Source organism: Dermacentor variabilis, chromosome 3 (genome assembly GCF_050947875.1).
Source record: "Dermacentor variabilis isolate Ectoservices chromosome 3, ASM5094787v1, whole genome shotgun sequence".
NCBI classification, from domain to species: Eukaryota; Metazoa; Arthropoda; class Arachnida; order Ixodida; family Ixodidae; genus Dermacentor; species Dermacentor variabilis.
The window spans coordinates 34104336-34123863 of record NC_134570.1 but is presented as its reverse complement, the minus strand read 5'-3'; positions in this window follow the sequence as shown (position 1 = coordinate 34123863).

Here is a 19528-nt window from a genome sequence, read left to right as displayed (position 1 = left end):
AAGCACTGCAAAGCTGTGGGCACCACGGTGGCTAAGTGTCGGCACGCACGATCAAGAGCTCGTGGCATACATGCCTAAACGTGTTTACCACGGAATAAGCTTGTATATGCGTAAATTGGGAAAGAAACGTCAGTAACACTCAATGATCCCCGAGCGCCTGTTGACACCACCAAGCGCGTCGCTCGGAGCCTGGCTCATGGAACCCTATACAGCGACGCGGGCGGAAGATACCGCTGGCCAAGATGTCTATCGCACTATAAATCGCGCGACAGGCGCAGTTTATTCTGCTCGAGGCAGAATCATCTCGGAGGAGTGAGTGTTTCTTCCGTGACCGCAAAAACCTGCTCGACATGCTACAATGGTGAGTCCGGTACCATTTCGGAATGTGATCCCAAAACAATACCGGGTGTGCAGATGCTCTTCATCGCAGCTCTCAAAAGGGTTTTTGTAGTATAAACCTATTATCAGCTTTGACACACTGCATATAGCTTAGGCCACAGCGCACATCATGAAGCTCAGTGATAATGCTAAGTGTCGGTCTTTAAGTTAGCGCTGTCAGTCAAATGCATCCAGCCTATTCGCATTTTAATAAATCCGAGGACACCTAAGCACTTCTTATGAGGCGAAAGCATTAATCTCCATTTGAACGCCGCTGAGTAGTCCCGAGTCCACGTGGCCAAGCGAGTGCGTTGAGACGCTTCGCCCTTACCTCTTAGATAGCACAAGGCGCGGTGCACTTGGATCCGTGTCGTCATGCTACCTTACCTGACTGCCATAGAATCTGGTGGGGGCGCTCCCAAGTAAGCCGCGGCGATTTTGACGTCCCCGCTTTCGTCACGCCCGGGTTGGCAATGGAAATTTCGGTCCAAGTGGCATGATGTCAGAAAGCAGAGCGCACAGGCCTTCTTTCTAGGAGGCGCGGGTTTAGTCCAGTAGGTAAGACACCCAGTTTCTGAGCGTGGGGTTCTAACCTTAAGACTCACTGCCGCCAACGTTTTCGTTTTCCTTTCCAATTTATTCCGTTTTTCATACAATAATTTCTTTATAGCGATTACCGGGGCGAAGTTAGAACGCAGACGAGAGCTTGCGCGGATAACACAGGCTTCTCAGAACGAGGGTTACGCGGCATCTCGGCGAAACCGAGATGCCACGTAATATAGATATATTATATAGATACTATATAATAGTATCTATATCATAATATAGATATATATATAGATACCGCGTGTTTCCTTTCGCCCGCTCTGATCCGTCAAGGAGAGCACGTGACGTGGCGTCGCAGCTCATGGAAATTTAGGTGCCGTTTCGTTGCTTCTCAATGAACCGTTTGATGCTTTCACATCAATAAACATTTCCCAAGAGCCGGACAGACCTCGGCAACCTGTGTAGCCCTCTATGAGGGTTCCAGTGGCGCGAACTATGAAACTGCTAGACAAGATCAGTACAACTAGCAATATAATCTCAGATGTTTACTTGATGGGGTGGATGGGTATGGCACGTTCTGAGCTCTTGAATAGCACTGCCGCGCCCGGCGCGTGCTAATCAGCGCGCAGGTAAGCGTTAGCGCACACGCATGGGAGGTGGCGGGTTCAAACACCTTGTGTGTGTGTGCACTCATCGCACAAGCCTTGCGTCGTAGATCCCGAAACGTGGCGGCTGTTTACGAGCACATCGCTGTCCTCCTGGGTCAGAGCGAAATTATCAAAGCCGAGCAGACCCTGTCGACGCCCTTTTATCCTGAACAGATTGTTGGTCTTCTTACCAGAGACAGGGAAGCCGCGGAGACACCGCAGCTATTTCGAGGAGTCTTCGGAGATTAGGACGGGGACATCCGAGGCATGAAGCAAGCCAGACCTCGAGAACCCTCGGTGTTATTGGTGCCCACGACCACAGGGAACAACACTGGTAATAAGATCGCCTCGGAAGTCAGTGGCGTGCTAGTCCTACATCTGCGGTGTTCTTCAAGAAAAAAGAAGTGGAAAGTGATTCAACTTTAGTGGACATCGAGAAAGACAAAGTGTTCCTGAGCGAGTTGACGGTGAGAATGAGATGCATGAACTGTGTATGAACTATGTATAAAGTGTGTATGAATGGGATATGTTGTAATTTATTGTGAGAGCCGCATTGGAAGCGACAAGGTTTGATCGAAATCAACTACAAATTAAATCGTCTTCCAAATGTTTGTGTTCAGTTAACCATATCATCATCAACATCGCCGTAGCCATCACATACACAGTGGCCGCAGTGGGTGACACCCAGTTTCATCACATGCCCAGTGACCCGCGCCTATGTGTCAACGCATGCGCAGTGGCCACAGTTTCCCATACCCAGTGGCACATACGCAGTGCCCCCGGGGATACTTATATTTAATATGACTGCGCCTTCTCTGCGACTGGCCCGCGAGAGAGGTTAGGAACACACATATCCCATGCGAGAAAGTGTGGATAACTTACCCTATTAAGAGATGGTGTTTGCTAGGAATAGGAAGCTAAAAGCCTTCCACAGCAAATGCCAATACTGTCGCACTCGACATAAACTTCAAAATTTTTGCACAGCAGAAAGGAATTCAACAGCACTCGGCGTTCCCCATGATCCTTCTCTCAAGGACTCACCGTGTCTAATGCACCATAGCTTCGGTGACATTGTGAGGACACGTGCATTCAGTAGTGAACGGTCGCAGGAACATAAAATATAACAGCCCATCTATCCTGTTTCTGGAAGCATATAACATCCTATAACATCCTATAACATCGTTAATTCACTCTTACTACTCTCGTTTGTGTCCTTCTCATGAAAACAAAACAACTAAATGCTATTGTGGTCTTCCTTTCGTTTCTTTTTTATGCCTTACTTCCTCTTGGTCACTAACTCCTTTTCATCAATGTTTTCGTTGATCTTATGGTCATCGACGTACATGCTGTGATTCTAACAAAAACTAGTGCGCGTTACAAGGGAGGCAGCATCGCGTTAAGAGATGCACATGTCGCATCAACAAGCGCAGCAATACGTTTATAGATAAAATCTGGTGTCGCAAGTAGGCTTGAGATATATTCTCTCATAACAAAGATGAAAGTTAATGTGGATACTGTCTTCGGTTAACGGCGATGGATCCGGGCTGTCCAACACATCTCAAGGACAGTCGGCCGTGGGACGAGTTTATGGCAGGCCGCTGGCAAGCTCATGGCCTAAGTGCCACAGCATTCAGCGCCAGAATGAGCAGTGATACTGGTTGCACGGATACGAGGCTTGCCCAGTGGTGCAGACATTTCCGTGCAATGCATTTCTTCGTTTTGTCGCCTAAAGGCTGGAAGCAAACGGTGTCGGGAGACAATTCACCAGCTCGTTTGAACGAACGAGGCAGGCAAGGCTGCACGAGACCTAAAAAGATCGTTTCGAACTTTCTTAATGCCGTGTGTAAGAATTTCCTGCCTAATACACATTACTGTCATAGATACACCACACTGAAGGCCCCCCGTGACAGAACAAAAAGTTAACAGGGCAGCCACATACAGTTCCATACATGGAAGCTGTTTGACCCAAACTACGTTTTTGCTGCATGTTCGGCGACATTCTGGCAATAAACCCACTGCAAAAGCAGTAATCGTCGACGAATGGAACCGCTGTTGGTGCTAGTTATTGGACACTATAACAAAACGCTTGCAGTTCCGCGTGCTTCATGCAGCTGGACGAAGACGAAAAAACGCGAATTTCAGAGGACTGCCGTCATTGCCCTTGCCCAGTAAAATATTGCTATATTTGCTCGACGAGAAACCTTATAAACAAGAAAGGCTTTGCCATTCCGTTCCGTGCACTGACGGCATTGCAGCAAGATCCAGCGTCGGATACACAGCCCTTCGAATGAAGTACTGTTCTTTATTCCAGCTGTAGCTTCAACGGCTATCACGGCCGTAGTAGGTCGCGGAAATGCTTTGCGTAATGAATGTTTCGTGAATACATTTGCCTGTGTTCACGGCAGAAATTTTTGCACTTCTCTCTAGGTAGCGTTTTATTCTCTTCTTCTTACTTGCTTTTTCAGGACACACGGACATTGCGTGGCGCATATATCAACAATATGGCACCTTCAACAGAAACTATGCCCCTGGTGCATCCCCCAAATATGGTCGCAGGATGTTTCAAACTCGGCTCCCTCTTCGGCCTCTGAAACAACAAGTTCTCTAGCTTCGGCGGCTCACTCACATTATACCATGCTATGCTAAGCACCGTCAGACATAGATTTCATCGTTCAGATGCGCGCTAATGGCGACGTAAACATTAACGGCGCCCTCTTTTTTCACAAACACAACACAACGGCGCCCTCTTTTTTCTTCTTTTTTTTTGCGCATACGTTGCAAGGCTTTAGTTCTTCCCTCGTGCGTTCTTGGTTCACGCGCGAAGGGCCCAGCCACTCGCGATACCTTAACACGTGAAATTCGAGGAACCGTGAGAGGGCGCCACGTGTGCCCTCCTCTCTAATGCATGGTTCGGCAATCAGGCGTCAGCGCTCCTGGAGTCCCCGTGGCCGCTAACCGCTTCGAGCAGAACACACCCAGTCGCCAGCATTCGTATGTGGACCATCGAAGCCTTCGATGTGAGCCAGAAGGACATCACCAGCACAAAGACGCACGCGCGCGAGCACAGACAAACACGCGTGGACATGTCAACCACGTGGTAGAAGCGGGAGCCAATCGGTAGGCCCCGCAGCCAGTGGACACGAAGTGGGTTAATCAACGATGTCAAGAACGCGTGGCATACAAGGGAGAGCAGACGCGGATACCATGTCACATCAATATTCGCACCTGTACGGAGAGAAGGACCGACATCGGCGGAAGCAAGAAAAAGAGAAACCAGACCCCCACAAACACGCTCAAGGACGGCGAAGTTCATGTATGAAACTAAAAAGCCATTTTCCCACCATTGGACTGCCGCGAGGCACCTGAACATTATACACAATTGAGTGCCCCTGGCTTCTTTAGGCCAGCTACTATCGGCCCACACATTCTTACCCTCCACCCCGCGCACGCGCACACACACAGCCCACCCCACCAGCGGCGTCGTGAAGACAAGAGCAAAACGAGAACATGTTGAGACATTCCTCAAGTCGCAGGCACGTTCGGCTGCCCAAGGACGCGACGTGCCGCTCGGCCACTGGGCCTGTGGTTCGCGAGTGGCGCCCGACTGTCGCGCGAGGGTCACGTACGTGCGTTCTCGGCCGTCTGCGCCTGTGGCCCGCAGGCTGGCGTTACCTAACCTGACTGAACGACGACGCGCGCGTCCCTAACCCCGTTCTCCGCGGCCTCTCCCTCCTTGGCGGCGAGTGCGCCCGATCGAAACGGAGCGAACGTAGGCCGGTTTCCACACGCCGCAGGCGGCTTGGAGTCTGCGCGGCTCTGCAACCGGCGACGACGCCGGAAGAGAGCTACTCGAAGCAAACCAGAGAGATCACAGCGCGGTGAGCAAGCAACTCCTGAATAAGAAGGATTAGCGCGATGTCTAGAAGTCCTAAAGCAGTTTGGGATAGAGATGGATTCGCTGTGCATGATTGTATCAGGGGCAACCATCAGAAGGAGCATTCAAGACACAAGCTGGCAATAACCTAAAGGTTCACATAAATTCAGTAGTACGGGCAGCTACTTCTTTATTTCTCTCCGTCACTTTCAGTTTGAACTGGAAAAGAGCACGGTATTTCTAGGTCCCAAACACTGAACTTGGCGTCAATATCAGGAGGCCGTAAATATCATTCAGTGACCTACTTAAAAGCACGCATGAACAGTTAAACCTTCAGGTTTCTTTTTTTTTTTCATAACACTTTCCAAGATTGAACATTTGACCCGTATTGTTAACCAATGAAAAGGTGTGCTCAAATTCTTGCTAGCGACACCGGCGCGAACTGCTTCACTGGCTGCCAGACGAGTGTTGTGTGTGAACGCTGCACACACGTCCGCATGTTTAGATATCGTATTTTGGCGCTGATGTATTTATTTATTTATTTATTTATTTATTTATTTATTTATTTATTTATTTATTTTCGGATGTGTCTCTGGCAACCCACATGAATGATGCCAATTCAGGAGCACAGACATTTGGCCAGTTGATTTGATACATGTAGTGGGACCATAACACTTAAGCAGCGCAGGCAAGAAAGACAAGAACAGTGCCCACTGCCCAATACTAACGAATACGTACGCGCACTTTTACCGCAACAGTACCATCCGCAAGAGCTCACATTGATGCCTGAAATAATAGCGACTGCAAAGGAAATATATATTGCGAAAGCCATAAGGTTGAGACGCGTAGGGTTATATCCCCTGTGCATCTTAAATTTCTTCTATCCGGTATTAGTCTATGTCGCGCTTTAGGTTTACTTCCATAAGCCGCGAGGCAGTTGAAGTGTCCACCGAAAGGTGAGACGGCTACGATACAGGCTGTCTTTCCTATTTCCATTTCTTCGCTTCTTTCTTCTTTTTTTCACTTTGTATGCATTACGACCACCGTCGTTATCATGTGATCCGCGAGGGACTCGATCCTCTAAGCTTCACATGTCACTCTGTACATGTGCCACGGAAAGAAGTTGTACTCTTAATGGAAAACAATGAAGTTCGGTAGGATAGATTTTCATAGAGAGATGGAGAGAGGTAAACGTATTAAAAGAAAAACAAAAAAGTCGGCCTGAGCCAGCATGCTCTAGCCTGTTATTGTGCACATGAGAAAAGGAAAGTGTGCAGAAAAGAGGGATGAAAGACGGTGATGACGAGTACAGGAAGATGAGGTGCGTGTAACACGTAACAAAGGAAACCATGTAACACAGTGGTTTCCTTAAAGCCTCAAGCCTGGTCGGTGCTCTTCAACTAGCTGTTGAGAGAGTGCCTGAAGAAAAAGTGCATAAGTGTCCGGTTGCTCTCTGTACGGACCGACCAAATGGTCGCTCTTTACGGATGCCATTATCGATGCAAGGTTCTACACAAAGCGCGCAATGCTTTGTGTAGTGCGTAAGGAAGAGCATCCAAAATGAAAAAGACGCGTTATTTTATTTTTTTGTTTCTGTTCGCTAGCGGGCGGCGACAAGAGAAGCTTGATTACTCTACAACCATCTGTCCCGGAGCTAACGAAACGAGAAGAGCAAAGACAATGTTATGGTGGGCAAAGCTAGAAATTTGTACACATAGCCGAACACACTGAAAGCCTAAAAAAGAAAGGGTCGACCAAGTGTCGACGCCAAAGAAAGCAAGGTAGACGTATGTGAAGATTCAAATTATTTGATGATTAAATGTTGATTATATATCTGTTCTGTCTCTTCCTGCCTTTTTTTCATGTTGATTATTCACTAATTTCATATCTTATTCCTATCGTATTTTATGCACAAGTACGTCGATCTTGTCTTTAGTGTCGACATTCACTTAATTCCTCCTTTTTTCTGGAATTTCTTACAAAATAGCCGGATCCCCGATGCCCCACACACGTACAGAGTCATCAAGGAAGCGCTTGTTTTGAAAAGCCTGCAAACTCAACGCATGTGGCGAAGGCTTGGGGAGTGTCGGGCCATCTGGGATCGCACGCGCGCGCGTGTAAGTTAGCGCATACTCGGCACATGGCGTTAGTAGCAAAACACCGCGCACTCTATCGGCCCCGAGCGTTTACGGTTAATTGCACGCCTTCTTGACTATATCCTTAGTGGTTGACTATTGCTACGCTTTCTCGGCATGAAGAGGTATCATTCGATGCTATTTTCATGTGTATACAACATCTACAAGTCACCTAACACCCGTTTATTTTTCTGGAAATAGTTACAAAATATCCAGATCCCAGATATGCCTAACCACTGTAGAGCCAGCATAGCGTACCTTAAGGTTCTCCCAAATTGGCCAGCAGACCACAGACGCACGTCACAACCACACTGCGATCGAGGCTTAACGTTGGCGCCACAACACGCTAAACATTTTTAGCGCCAATGCCAGCACATCAAAGGACCTGTTCTAGAGACCAAGAGCCTCAAGCATCAAGAGACCAAGAGACATGAACTTTGCCTGAACGGCAAAGTTCTGCTTTGCTTCACATCGAATCGTGATAACACGTCCGCAGCTTCGCGGACGCGGGAATAGGGCGGCTCCGTACGCGTCAGAAAAGCTGGGGCACAGCGGAACTTATTTACACAGGAAGCCCTCCTCGTCGGTTCTCTTCCAGAAAAAAAAAAAGCAGGTGTTGCAGTTTGGAACAAGTAACAGAGGAGTAATCGTTTGGGCTGGTTGATGAAACATTTCCATAACCAGAAATTACACGTAGTCCGCCGTCACGCATAGGAGGTTAGCACTAGGATACGCAAAACGCTTGCATCACAAACACTGTGCCCGCTGCTGTGTCTCAATGGCTATGGCATTTTGGTGCGGAGCGCGAGTCCCAGTTTTCTATTTTAGCTCACTGCGGCCACATTGCAATAGATGCAGAAAAAGAAAGAAAAACGAAAAGAAAAAAACGCCTGTATCAGATTTTGGTCACTTTCAGAATCCATGGCGGACAATATTAACCCAGTGCCATGCATTGACACGGCGTTCTTTGTAATCTACGGCGCAGCACTGGGACATCTAAGAACATCAAATAATGAATCAACGGATACATATTCAACGAGCAATTTCAGCCTGCCCAGCAAACAATTCTTGCGTCAAGCAAGGTCGTGAGAACGCGTCCATGCTCCGGTAGTTAAGGAGAGTAGAGGTTTGCAAACATGAGAAAAAGCGAGACCTTTTGACGTGATCGTACAGGACACAATGCCGTACAGCATTCTGCTGCTGCAAAGTTTCGGGTTCAGTTTTCTGGTCGCGGCGGCCGCATTTTCACTGGGTTTGAATTCAAGAACGCATGTGCCCTTAAACTGAGTTGCACGTTAAGGAACACTACGCTGCCAAAACATATTCAGAAGCACCCCCAAAGTGGCATATGTGATAGCCCAAAGCAGTGACATTGCTATGTGAAGTCATATCTACTCAATCAACTATGCGATCAGATCGAATACACGTCCTGAGACGTTGTTCACTGGAAACAGCAGCACTTCCAGTCCTTACTGAGCGTCGGTACACGCAGCCTCCTCGGAGAGCACACGATCTGCGCTTTCTCGAACATTCGTTCCTGCGGCACGGGCGAACCATCTCCCCCTTTCCGCGTCGTTCACGTTCAGCGGAGGAAGGGGGCACCGCTTTCTTTACTCTTCGTCCGAGAAGCCCGGGTCGTGTTACCTGTTTACTGCCGGGCGTGCGATTTTTTGCTGCTCCCTGGACGGCTAAATCGAAGGACCCCACTCCTCACGAGCTGGCCGCACCGCCACAGAGCGGTGTCGGCCGGCAGCCCTTGCAGTGGGCGAACGGGGATAGCGAACTGTGTCAACCGGACGTGGCGCTTACGAAACTGGTGGCGGCGGCGGATCGAGGTGCGATCTCTGCTTCCTCGTCTCGCAGACAGGCCGCGGGGCGCAGCGGCCATGGCGCGAGCGACAAAAAACACCCTGCGCTCAGCTCGGTGGTGCCTTGCAGGAAGGCACTCGCGAAGCACGCGTTGGACACGTTCGCGAGCCGTAAACGGTCTCTGGGAAAACATAGAACTCTCTGCGTGAGCGCACGACGTTCCGTCCACTCTCATCCCACGCTGTATGAGCACGACGTGATTAACCGGGACACGTCGGCAGCCTTTAACGTAGCAGGCGTTTTGCGCAGGCCTGTCACGGGACAGACGGGCCTTGAGCGAAAGAGTTACAATATCAACATCTACTAGATAGTCCAGAAGACGCTAGAGCCTGAGAAGATCAAGACCTTTTTCAGGCTCAGACTTTTCAGGTATAGACGGAGTACTAGCGCCTCAAAACAATTTTTCGTTGCCCATATACTTCGGCCCAAGTACTGGTCTGCTATGCTCACACGGAAGGCGCCTTGGCGTGATGGCACCCGGACGGGTACCCGCATTAGGACGCAGACCTGACGACATTGCTGTGTCAGGAAGCCGCACAGTCGCACGATCCCGCGATGTAAGTTGGTCTCGGCGAAGGCGAGCCCGGATGATGCTGTCCGTACTTACCAAGGCCCCACCACACCAGGAAATCTGCCTAGCTGACCAGTATCGGGGACACGTGAGGGAGCCCTCTGGGACACGAATAATCGTTCGCAGGTACCTGAACTCTGAAAGCATGGACAGCCTAGAGCCTTAGAAATGTATCGAATTCCATTCCGAAATGTATCGAATGTAGCGTCTCCAGTCGCTTGTGAAAATTGTTGCACAGTAGCCTTATCAACACGACGGCCGCTCATCTGGGCTTTCCCAGACTATCTGCCAGTGACATTTGGACCAGCAGTTTTCACTTATTCTGAATGTCATTTCCGTCGTGCTCTGCTGTCCGCGCGGCGTTTTTACGTGCCGGCGAATCTTCTGGAACATATTATTGTTCAGAATTAAGCCACAGGGCCAATATTAGTTTTCGTAGCAAACATTACCTTACTTTTTCACCGACTGGCACGAGGTTTGGAAACCTTCACCATTTAATAATGCATGCATCTCTGACCAGAACAAATTATAACAAACGAAAAAAATGTAGCTCGCTTCAGCAAGACAACGTGTACAATTTAAGCATTGTCTTAGCATTTAGCGGACGGGTTTAGCAAGAGTTTGTTTTGACATTTTCACTGCATAACAAACCCGATGATCGCCAAATCGGCGTCTCCTTGCGTCTCTGGTGGCAAACTTGGTAGCTTAACATAGGTTTACTTCCTCCAGCCCTCTTACAATATATAGTACTCTTGCACAGAACCCTATGCAGATGAAGAAAAAGAATTGTCTGGTGTTTTACATGCCAAAGCTACTGATCTGATTATGAGGCACACTGTACTGGGGCACTCTATGACTTCTGGCCACTTGAAGATCTTTAACATTCACCTAAATTTAATTACGCGAGCGTTATTGCATTTCGCTCGCCCCCAACGAAATGGGGCTGCCGCGGACAGGATCGAACCTGTGAGCTCGAGCTCAGCGGCGCAACGCCATAGCCATTGGACTGCCACTGCGAGTGTCTTTCCACATGTAGTATATGACTTAAGACGTCGGCGAATCTATAGAGGTTGAACCTGCAGTTGAATCAGTTTGTTATACGAGTACTTCAACATGAAATTATCTAGAAATGGATGAACGCTTTGCTGAAGCATCGTTTGCGACACCACCACGTATGAAAATTGGACTGAAATGCAAAGGAAGCTTTTTGTATCCTTTGGCAGACGCACAGGCTAGTGGGCCTAAAAAAATCTATAGATACCTGTATATAAAAGCTGGTGTTATCACTGTAATCTTGAGTATTATATATATATATATATATATATATATATATATATATATATATATATATATATATATATATATGCAAATCAGCCATGAACACGGCTCTCGTACTTGTTCGGGGATACTTGGACTCAACAGCACCAAGTGCATCAAAGCAGTACCACTACGTCAAATTAAAGATTGAAGAGGAGCACCATTGGGCGTTGGCTGCACAAGAAACACTGACGAGTTTGTTTTTCTATGAGTGCTTCGCATGAGATGAAAAATGAGAAAAAGAAACTTCTTCAAAGCCAACAGAAACCGAAAAAATCCGAGGACACTTGAGTACTTCTTATGAGTTGTGAGTGCGAAAGCATTAATGTCCACTTGAATACGGCTGAGCTGTCCTTCGAGTTATGAGCTCCTCGCGGGCAAGTGAGCGCACTGAGACGCTTGGCCAACGTCTCCTAGAAAGCACAATGCCGGTGCACTTCTATTCATGACGTCTGCTACCTTGCCCGACTGCAATATAATCTAATGGGGACGCTCCCTAGTAAGCCGCGACGATTCGTCACAGCGCAATACAAGACAAGGACGCAACAAGGTATAAAAACGACGACACGGCGCTTTTTGTACCTTCTTGTGTCCTTGTCTTATATTGTGTGTTAACGAACTACTATGAATCCCAACCAACTGGCCAACTTACCGTTTTGAAGCCACTGTGATTTTGACGTCAGCACTTTCGTCACTACGGGCTTCGCAATAGAAATTTTTATCTAAGTAGCATGATGTCATAAAGCGGAGTGCACAGGCCAGCCATGTAGGAGGAGCTGGTTCAGCCCAGTAGGCAAGACACTCAGCTTCTGGGCATGGGGTCGTAAGTTAGAAACTCACTACCGCCGATGCTTTTCCTTTCGAATTTATTCTGTTCTTTTTTTACATTAATTTCTTTACAGTGATTACCGACGCGAAGCTATAACGCCGGTGAGAGCGTGCGTGGACAAGGAACGCGCGGCTAACACAAGCCTCCGAGAGCAAGGGTGACGTGGCGCCGTGGCGATGCCCTCTCTCCTTACGCCATACCAGCGCGGTAGCAGTTGTACCCTTTCGCCCGCTCTGCTCCATCGAGGCGCGCACGTGAAGTTGCGTCGACTTTGTCGCCTAATGGGAGATTTGATGCTTTCGCATATATATGCCACATTTCTGGTATCGTACAGGGCACCTCAGCTTGCAAGCCGTCTTTACGCAAGCAGTGCGAATTCTGCCGTAGGCAGCCGCCAACGCTTTTCCTGGCCAAATCTACCAGGTCGCGACGAGGTGTTTAGCATTGTAAAACGCCTGGGAGACCTTTCCGAACATTCGCCACAAACTTGCTTTTGCAGACGTCGCAGTAATGACTAACCTAAAGTGATGAGTCACGAAGCTTCTCCGCTTCATGCACGCCTTACGTACTACATACGTATACATCTCGCTGCAGTAGTTTTACGGCTCCGGGAATGAAAGGCAACACTCCTTGTTTGCTTGACAACGGTGTAACTGTACGGGGTACTTCATCCAGCTTTTGCAATGCCTGTCGCAGCTATCACTGTCATGTTCAAGATCAATCGATCACCACGTTTTTGCAACTTAAGCAGCCACCAGAAAACTGCATTCCTCCTCACCTAGGATTCAATCCTGGTTTGACGATGTATAAACCGCCGTGCTGTCTTCTACCAATTGTCGCCGTCATTTCGTCGTTGTCCTCGAACTATGAAGGTTGGGTTTTCTTTGAATTATGATGTGCAACGTATTTTGCTAAAGTAAATGTGATCCTCTGTAGTCGTTCTGTTTGCATAACGTGCACAATATTTGCCACGAATAGGCTTCTTTGTTGTACGAACTTGCTTTGCTACTGATGTTCTCCTTTTGTACTTATGTCCCGTTATTCACTTTTTGTACTGATTACTGCACTTCTCCCCTTACTCAATGTCCGATGCAGGGCCTGTAAGGTATATTTAAAATAAATGAGTGGTCATAGCACACCCTCTTTATCGTTGTCATGTTGCCATGTTTTCAGTGCATATATATTTTACGCATTTGTGCAGCGAATGATCTTTGGTAAATGACGTCAAGGATGTAACATGGCTGTAAAGGGGCCGTTGTCAACTCATTCCACCATGTGTTTGGCGCTCTTTTCCCAGAATCGGCCCTTGCGCCATTAAAGTCCATTAATCGTGCAATCAAATCACAATTTGGAGGACGATTAAGCTTCACCTTTTAGAGCGGAACGCGATAGCATTCAAATATCCCTGGCTGCTTTTCACGTTTTCCGGCAACTGCAGCTTGTATGTAACCGTAATGTTCCCCACGAAACGCCGGCGGCGAACGCTATGCACGAAGGCGAGCTTTCTGGTAGAAACGCGGCCTCGTGCGTGAGCCGATCTCCTGTCATTGTTTGGTCTTCGTAATATTTCACTCTGAGAAGACCTAGCATAAAAGGTAACCGCTGCCAGTGTTTTCGTGACATTTGTTTGAGGGCTGTCATTCTCAAAATTTCGAGGAATAAATTTGTAAAGAATGAAATTCAAGGTATGAGTAACTTCGATCATAGAACATTGGTTGGGTGTGCGTGGTTCGGAATGGTTATTCGCGACGCCGAACGCCGACGCCGGAGTTTCTGCAACACAGGGCCATTTACGCTATCGCGTTAAAATAAATATCCAAAAGAACAAGCATTCCGACAAACTGAGCTTTGCAAAGCAATAACGAAATGCTACAACACCGAGCGGCTGTGGTTCATGCCTCCATGTACAGCCAGTTAAACTGGACCTTTTCATGCAAACCGCACATTCGTCACAAGTTCGATTGTATTATCCTGTGGTGGCGATATTGATAGCGGGAGGCGTCATTTGAGGCCGCATCTCACTGAGCGCGTGTCGCCCGTTTTCTTTCTTCCCAAGAGCACTTGCCGCCGCGATCAGCTTGCGCCACGTGGCGAATGCGATTGCTGCATGGGAGATCGCGATTTTTCGGTTAGCTGCGGCAGCGTTTGCACAGCCGCGACCTTTCAAGGAGCACGAGTTGTGCGCTCAGATTTGCGGCTGTCGCGCACTGGGAAATAAATGCGCCAATAAGACTTCTCTGCTATCTTCAAGCGCTGCACGTGGTTTAAACATTTCCACAACGTTCACGCGTATGCTATTACATGAAGAGGGTGGACATGGCTGAGTGCGTTGCATTTCCCTTAGGGAGTCTCTCTCATTGGAATCAGTTGTATAATTCAAGACCTACGCAAGAAGGAATGTTATGCGCATTGTCGGCGATAGGCGATCGCAAAGCCGTTGCCACTGTACTGTTCGCGCGTATATATAGCAAAGACGTCGGCACGACTTCATTGCAGCTGTAGGAGCATGATTTAATCTGCGTTGCAGAATGAACTAAGATGATAATAATAATAATATTTGGGGTTTTACGTGCCAAAACCACTTTCTGATTATGAGGCACGCCGTAGTGGAGGACTCCGGAAATTTTGACCACCTGGGGTTCTTTAACGTGCACCTAAATCTAAGCACACGGGTGTTTTCGCGTTTCGCCCCCATCGAAATGCGGCCGCCGTGGCCGGGATTCGATCCCGCGACCTCGTGCTCAGCAGTCCAACACCATAGTCACTGAGCAACCACGGCGGGTAACTAAGATGTTAGTCTCGGTGAAAAATGACATTAGCGTTCGTTCCAGGAAGTATGCGAAGCTCGGCCTTACATTTCCTCCGTTTCTGCTTTTCTTACGCACATACGCAAAAAAGAGGACACAAAAAAGAAAAGTACAGCCACGTGTATTTGGCCGCGGCAAATGCAGCGAATACCTAATCATACGCTGCTAGAACTATCTTCTCCGTTATTGATAAAGAGCGCCTAACCAATCAAATTATTCTATATATAGACGTCCAAGTTTTGATTTACCACTTAGGGCGAATTTATTTCAACCTCTTGAACAGTCAATTGCAGTCGCTATCAGAAGGGGATTCCATTCTTCAGCTGCGCCTGGCAAAAGCAACTTCTTTGGAGTTTCGGTTGCGTGTAAATGATTAAGAAAGTTAAATAACGCAATCTAAAGGTTGGAATCTGACGGGGTAGAAAAACTGGTTCGTCACTCATGTGAGGTTTGTTATTAAGGCTATTGGCATTCTTTGGAAGCTTTACCCAGTCAGAGGCACGTCTCTAACTATCTATGTCCGCGCCTAACTTCTTTCCCGCCAACTTGGGTCACTGGGTAGTCCGCGGTCATGTGGGTAAAGCACCGGGCTGCTGTGCTGAGTGAAATGAGTTCAAAAACAACCGTTAGACCAAATCGAGTCACTGTGTACGTAACACAGGCTATATGGTGTTCTTCAATGAACCTCCTTATTCCGATTTGGCTCGCGGGACATGTGTAACTTGGTATGAGCTGCTCTGCAATGAACTTCTTAGACTCAATCTTTGGTCACTAGAGGTGTCCCATAGGTGTGTGTCGCTGTTTGAATAAACCTCTCTGATGCCACACGGGTCACTAAGTATGTGTCGCTGGGCATGTACCGCCTTTCACAATATTCATTATATAAAACATGTGACAACAATTGCGCGCTAACCGTAATATAGACAGGTAATTGAGTTACAGTCGCCAATCATTTCTAAACGAATGATTGAGCGCGACTTCTTCACTAATAAACAAATAAACTTGCACATTTACGTGTTTATGTTCATTACTATAATACATACGTTACTGTGGGATTGAATAGTTTTTCTATGATTAGAGGCAGTTATATTTTTTTTATTTGTACCGTAAGCAGCAAGTATGGCCAAGTCATCCATATAAATTTAAAAAAAATAAACGGAGTCCAAGTACCCCTTTTCAATTTTATATCTGTGAACGATACGAAACTGTGTATTAGTGTTATTATCCGAGGCGGAATGAGAAGCATTAATGAGAACTGAGTCACTCAGTTCAAGCTAGAAAGTCTTCTCATGCTCCTTTTATGATATTTGTGTTTTTTTATGATCTACACCATTGTGTGCTGTATACGGTATTCCAAAAATGCACCAAGCGATAATATTAAACAAATTATCGTTTTGAGTTATTTCTGGAATGCAGTGTACAGGACACAAACACCCATACCGCTAAGACATGTACCTCGGCACGGAGTAACAAGAGTGCCGACCCATTGCATCGAATTGCTGCGAACATATTACGTACCTGCAATTGTTGTTGTTGTTGTTGTTGTTGTTGTTGTTGTTGTTGTTGTTGTTGTTGTTGTTGTTGTTGTTGTTGTTGTTGTTGTTGTTGTTGTTGTCGTTGTTGTTGTTGTTGTTTCATATAGCATTTCCTCAGTTCTGAACTTCGGCCGCAGGGCAGTTCGGGCGCCTGCATTCCAGCCAGGACAATGAATTCCGGCGAAACAATAACTTCTGGTATACTCGGCCAAATTCCTTGACAGTCTGGGAATGTGCTGCCGGCTATAATGCTGAGCCGATTGTGTCCTCACGTGAAAGTGTTACAGTCGCATTCTTAAATAATGTTTGTGATATAGAGCAAAGGAGGAGTTAATCAGCATTCGAGGATATCACAAAACAGATTTTCCGCCGCGTAATACTCTTTAACAATTGCCATGTCAGCACATTAGGACGACTAATAAATATATGGCACACATTTACGTTGTCATGGCGCTCCGTATATGTACGGAAGGAATGAAAGAATAACGCTGGGGGAAGGGGGGGGGGGGGCTGCCTCTACGCGGGGCAATCACGTGTTTCTTAGAAGCCATGTTTGAATAAATTACAAACTTCAATGTAATTCGGGTTAAAAGTGTCACAGGCGCAATCATTTAGAAGCGCTGACGTCAAATAGTCGCTTGCTTGGGATATACATCCCTAGCAAGACATACCGTTACGTCAAGCTTGCATTATCGCATTTTTTTTTTTTTCGGGCTGACGCCAGCGCTTCTAGATGTTTTTTGCGCAAGCTCACGTAAACTACGAACAGGACAAGCGCAAGTTTGAAGAAGCAATCCGAAGCGAAGAACTCGCTCCCCAACTCTGGGCCGTCCAGCAGGTCCACGACGCCGCCATGAAACTCAACCTCCCGGTTCCGTCGTGGGAGACGCCCACTCCATGAGAGCCCAAAGCTCTCGTGGCCTGCAGGACCTTAATAAAGTTGATTTCCTTCCTTCCTTCCTTTTTGTGAAATGGCGGAACCTTGATCTGAATGGCAGATCGCCTTAGCTGAGATGCCACCAGTGCGGACATCTTACGCGGAAGCTTTCAGCATTTGACAGCAGCGAAAGCATTCGTTCTCGGTCTATTTGATACAGTTGGCGCAGCGTGAATACATATAAACTAAAGGAACAAAAGGAAGACATAACCGGGCGCCGACTTCCAACTGCCCAAATAGGAAGCGTTATATCAGCTTTACACTTGCAGATATGTGATCAGAACAATTCGCGTCTAACGATGACTATCCAGATACTGCAACTCGTTATCACGTACACGCGATGGAAATGTTGAAGATCACAGCAAGCGATACGCCTGCGCACCTTAGACACCTATCTAAGGTATCTAAGGTGTCTCTTAGTGGCAGTCGCACCTCGTCGTTGGTGTTCTTTAGGTTAACTTTAGGCGAACGCAACGCACCAACGAAACTCGCAGGCAACTGTTTTCCATTAATTAGCGAATTCGCTATCACTCCACCTTCCTCTGTGTGACGTGTTAGTGACGCCATTACTTCCGCTTTCTGTTTCAGGGTTTGTGTGGTAATTAGTGATTTCTAATTATTATTAGTTATTCCAGACAATTCAGTGACTCAACTTGTAACTATATTTATTTATTTATTTATTTATTTATTTATTTATTTATTTCACATTACTGCAGGCCCTCGTCGGGCCCATGCAGGAGTGGTTACAATATGGAATACAGTACAAAAAAAAAGAGACTGAAACTACTGTATCCAAAACAAAGAGCATTAGCACACACAAAAATGAACATACTCAATAAATACATACACTCCGCTTAAATGAGCGATTCGTGAAGCAGGAGAAACAACGTTTACCTTAAGTATGCATCGACAGAGGCTGCATATGAAATGTTCTGATATCATATCGATAATGAAACCCATGAATTTTGTACTGCACTACATTTTTCTTACTTATATTAAATTTCTTCCCCGGTCATCTCAGGAGGTGAACCGGAAGTGCTGCGCAAGAAACAAGCGTGCCACTCGATGCTCGCGCCACAAAAAAAAAAAAAAGATGGCTCGCCATCCCCGCTAAAGCGAATGTCCAGCGAAGCGGTTGAAAATCACCACTGCAATTGCTGAGAGGGCATATGCAATGATTTATTGCTCAATTTCTCCTCCGCCGCATTATGCAGCCATAGGAGAACTTGGACTTGCAGACTCCCCCCGTGCTCCACGGCAGCACACCGCCACTGTCCTATTGCAGTTTCTTTTCACTTTTTTGCCATCCCTCGTATTCACGCTGCTTCTCGGCAGTCCTACGCGTTGCCTACGGAGGTGCTGCAACAATGAGATCAGTTGCTAAAGGCTGGTCCTTTTATATATGAAAGGCTAGTGACGTAACTCCCCACGTCGCAAGCTGCCGTCGCCACGGCAGCTTGCGCAAGAGTAATCTTTAGCGGCAAACGTATGCGGGGAGCGCTGCGTACTTCACATTGCTAGCAGGAGCGCATTATCATCCATTACCTGGTTTGGATGCTTGTTGTATGCTTGTTCTTTATTGAAATGCTGCGCTCTATGTTGTAAGCGTGATACCGAAAAATACATGTAGTTTTCGCTTCAATCGCTGAAGTTTTTCTTTTTTTCCCGTGAGAACGATGCCGCGAAAAATCCCGACCAACTATAGGCTAACAGCTTCGCTGAAAAGCAGAAATAGAGGTAGTCGAGCGAGCCCAAGATCGCTATAAAGCGGGTGACCTCTGCGTGAGCGCCCCTAGTGCAAATATTCCAGTTTCTGCATGGTCGTCTTTAGATGTAAACTGTATTGCATGCGCGCTTGTATGCACAAGTTTGGTTTGATCGTTCTCGAATAAACAGCTGGAAGCCAGCGCCTGTGTACGTCGTTTAGGTTTTGCCTATTCGCACTGCACAAGTTCAATGTTCAATAGTTACAGCAGCGCCCGGAGGAAGGAAAATTGCGTTCGTGATGAACTCACCGGTCGCTTATTGCTGGGCAGGAGTACCTAAGATCTGCGAACGCTCGATTACACTAACTGCGATGCGT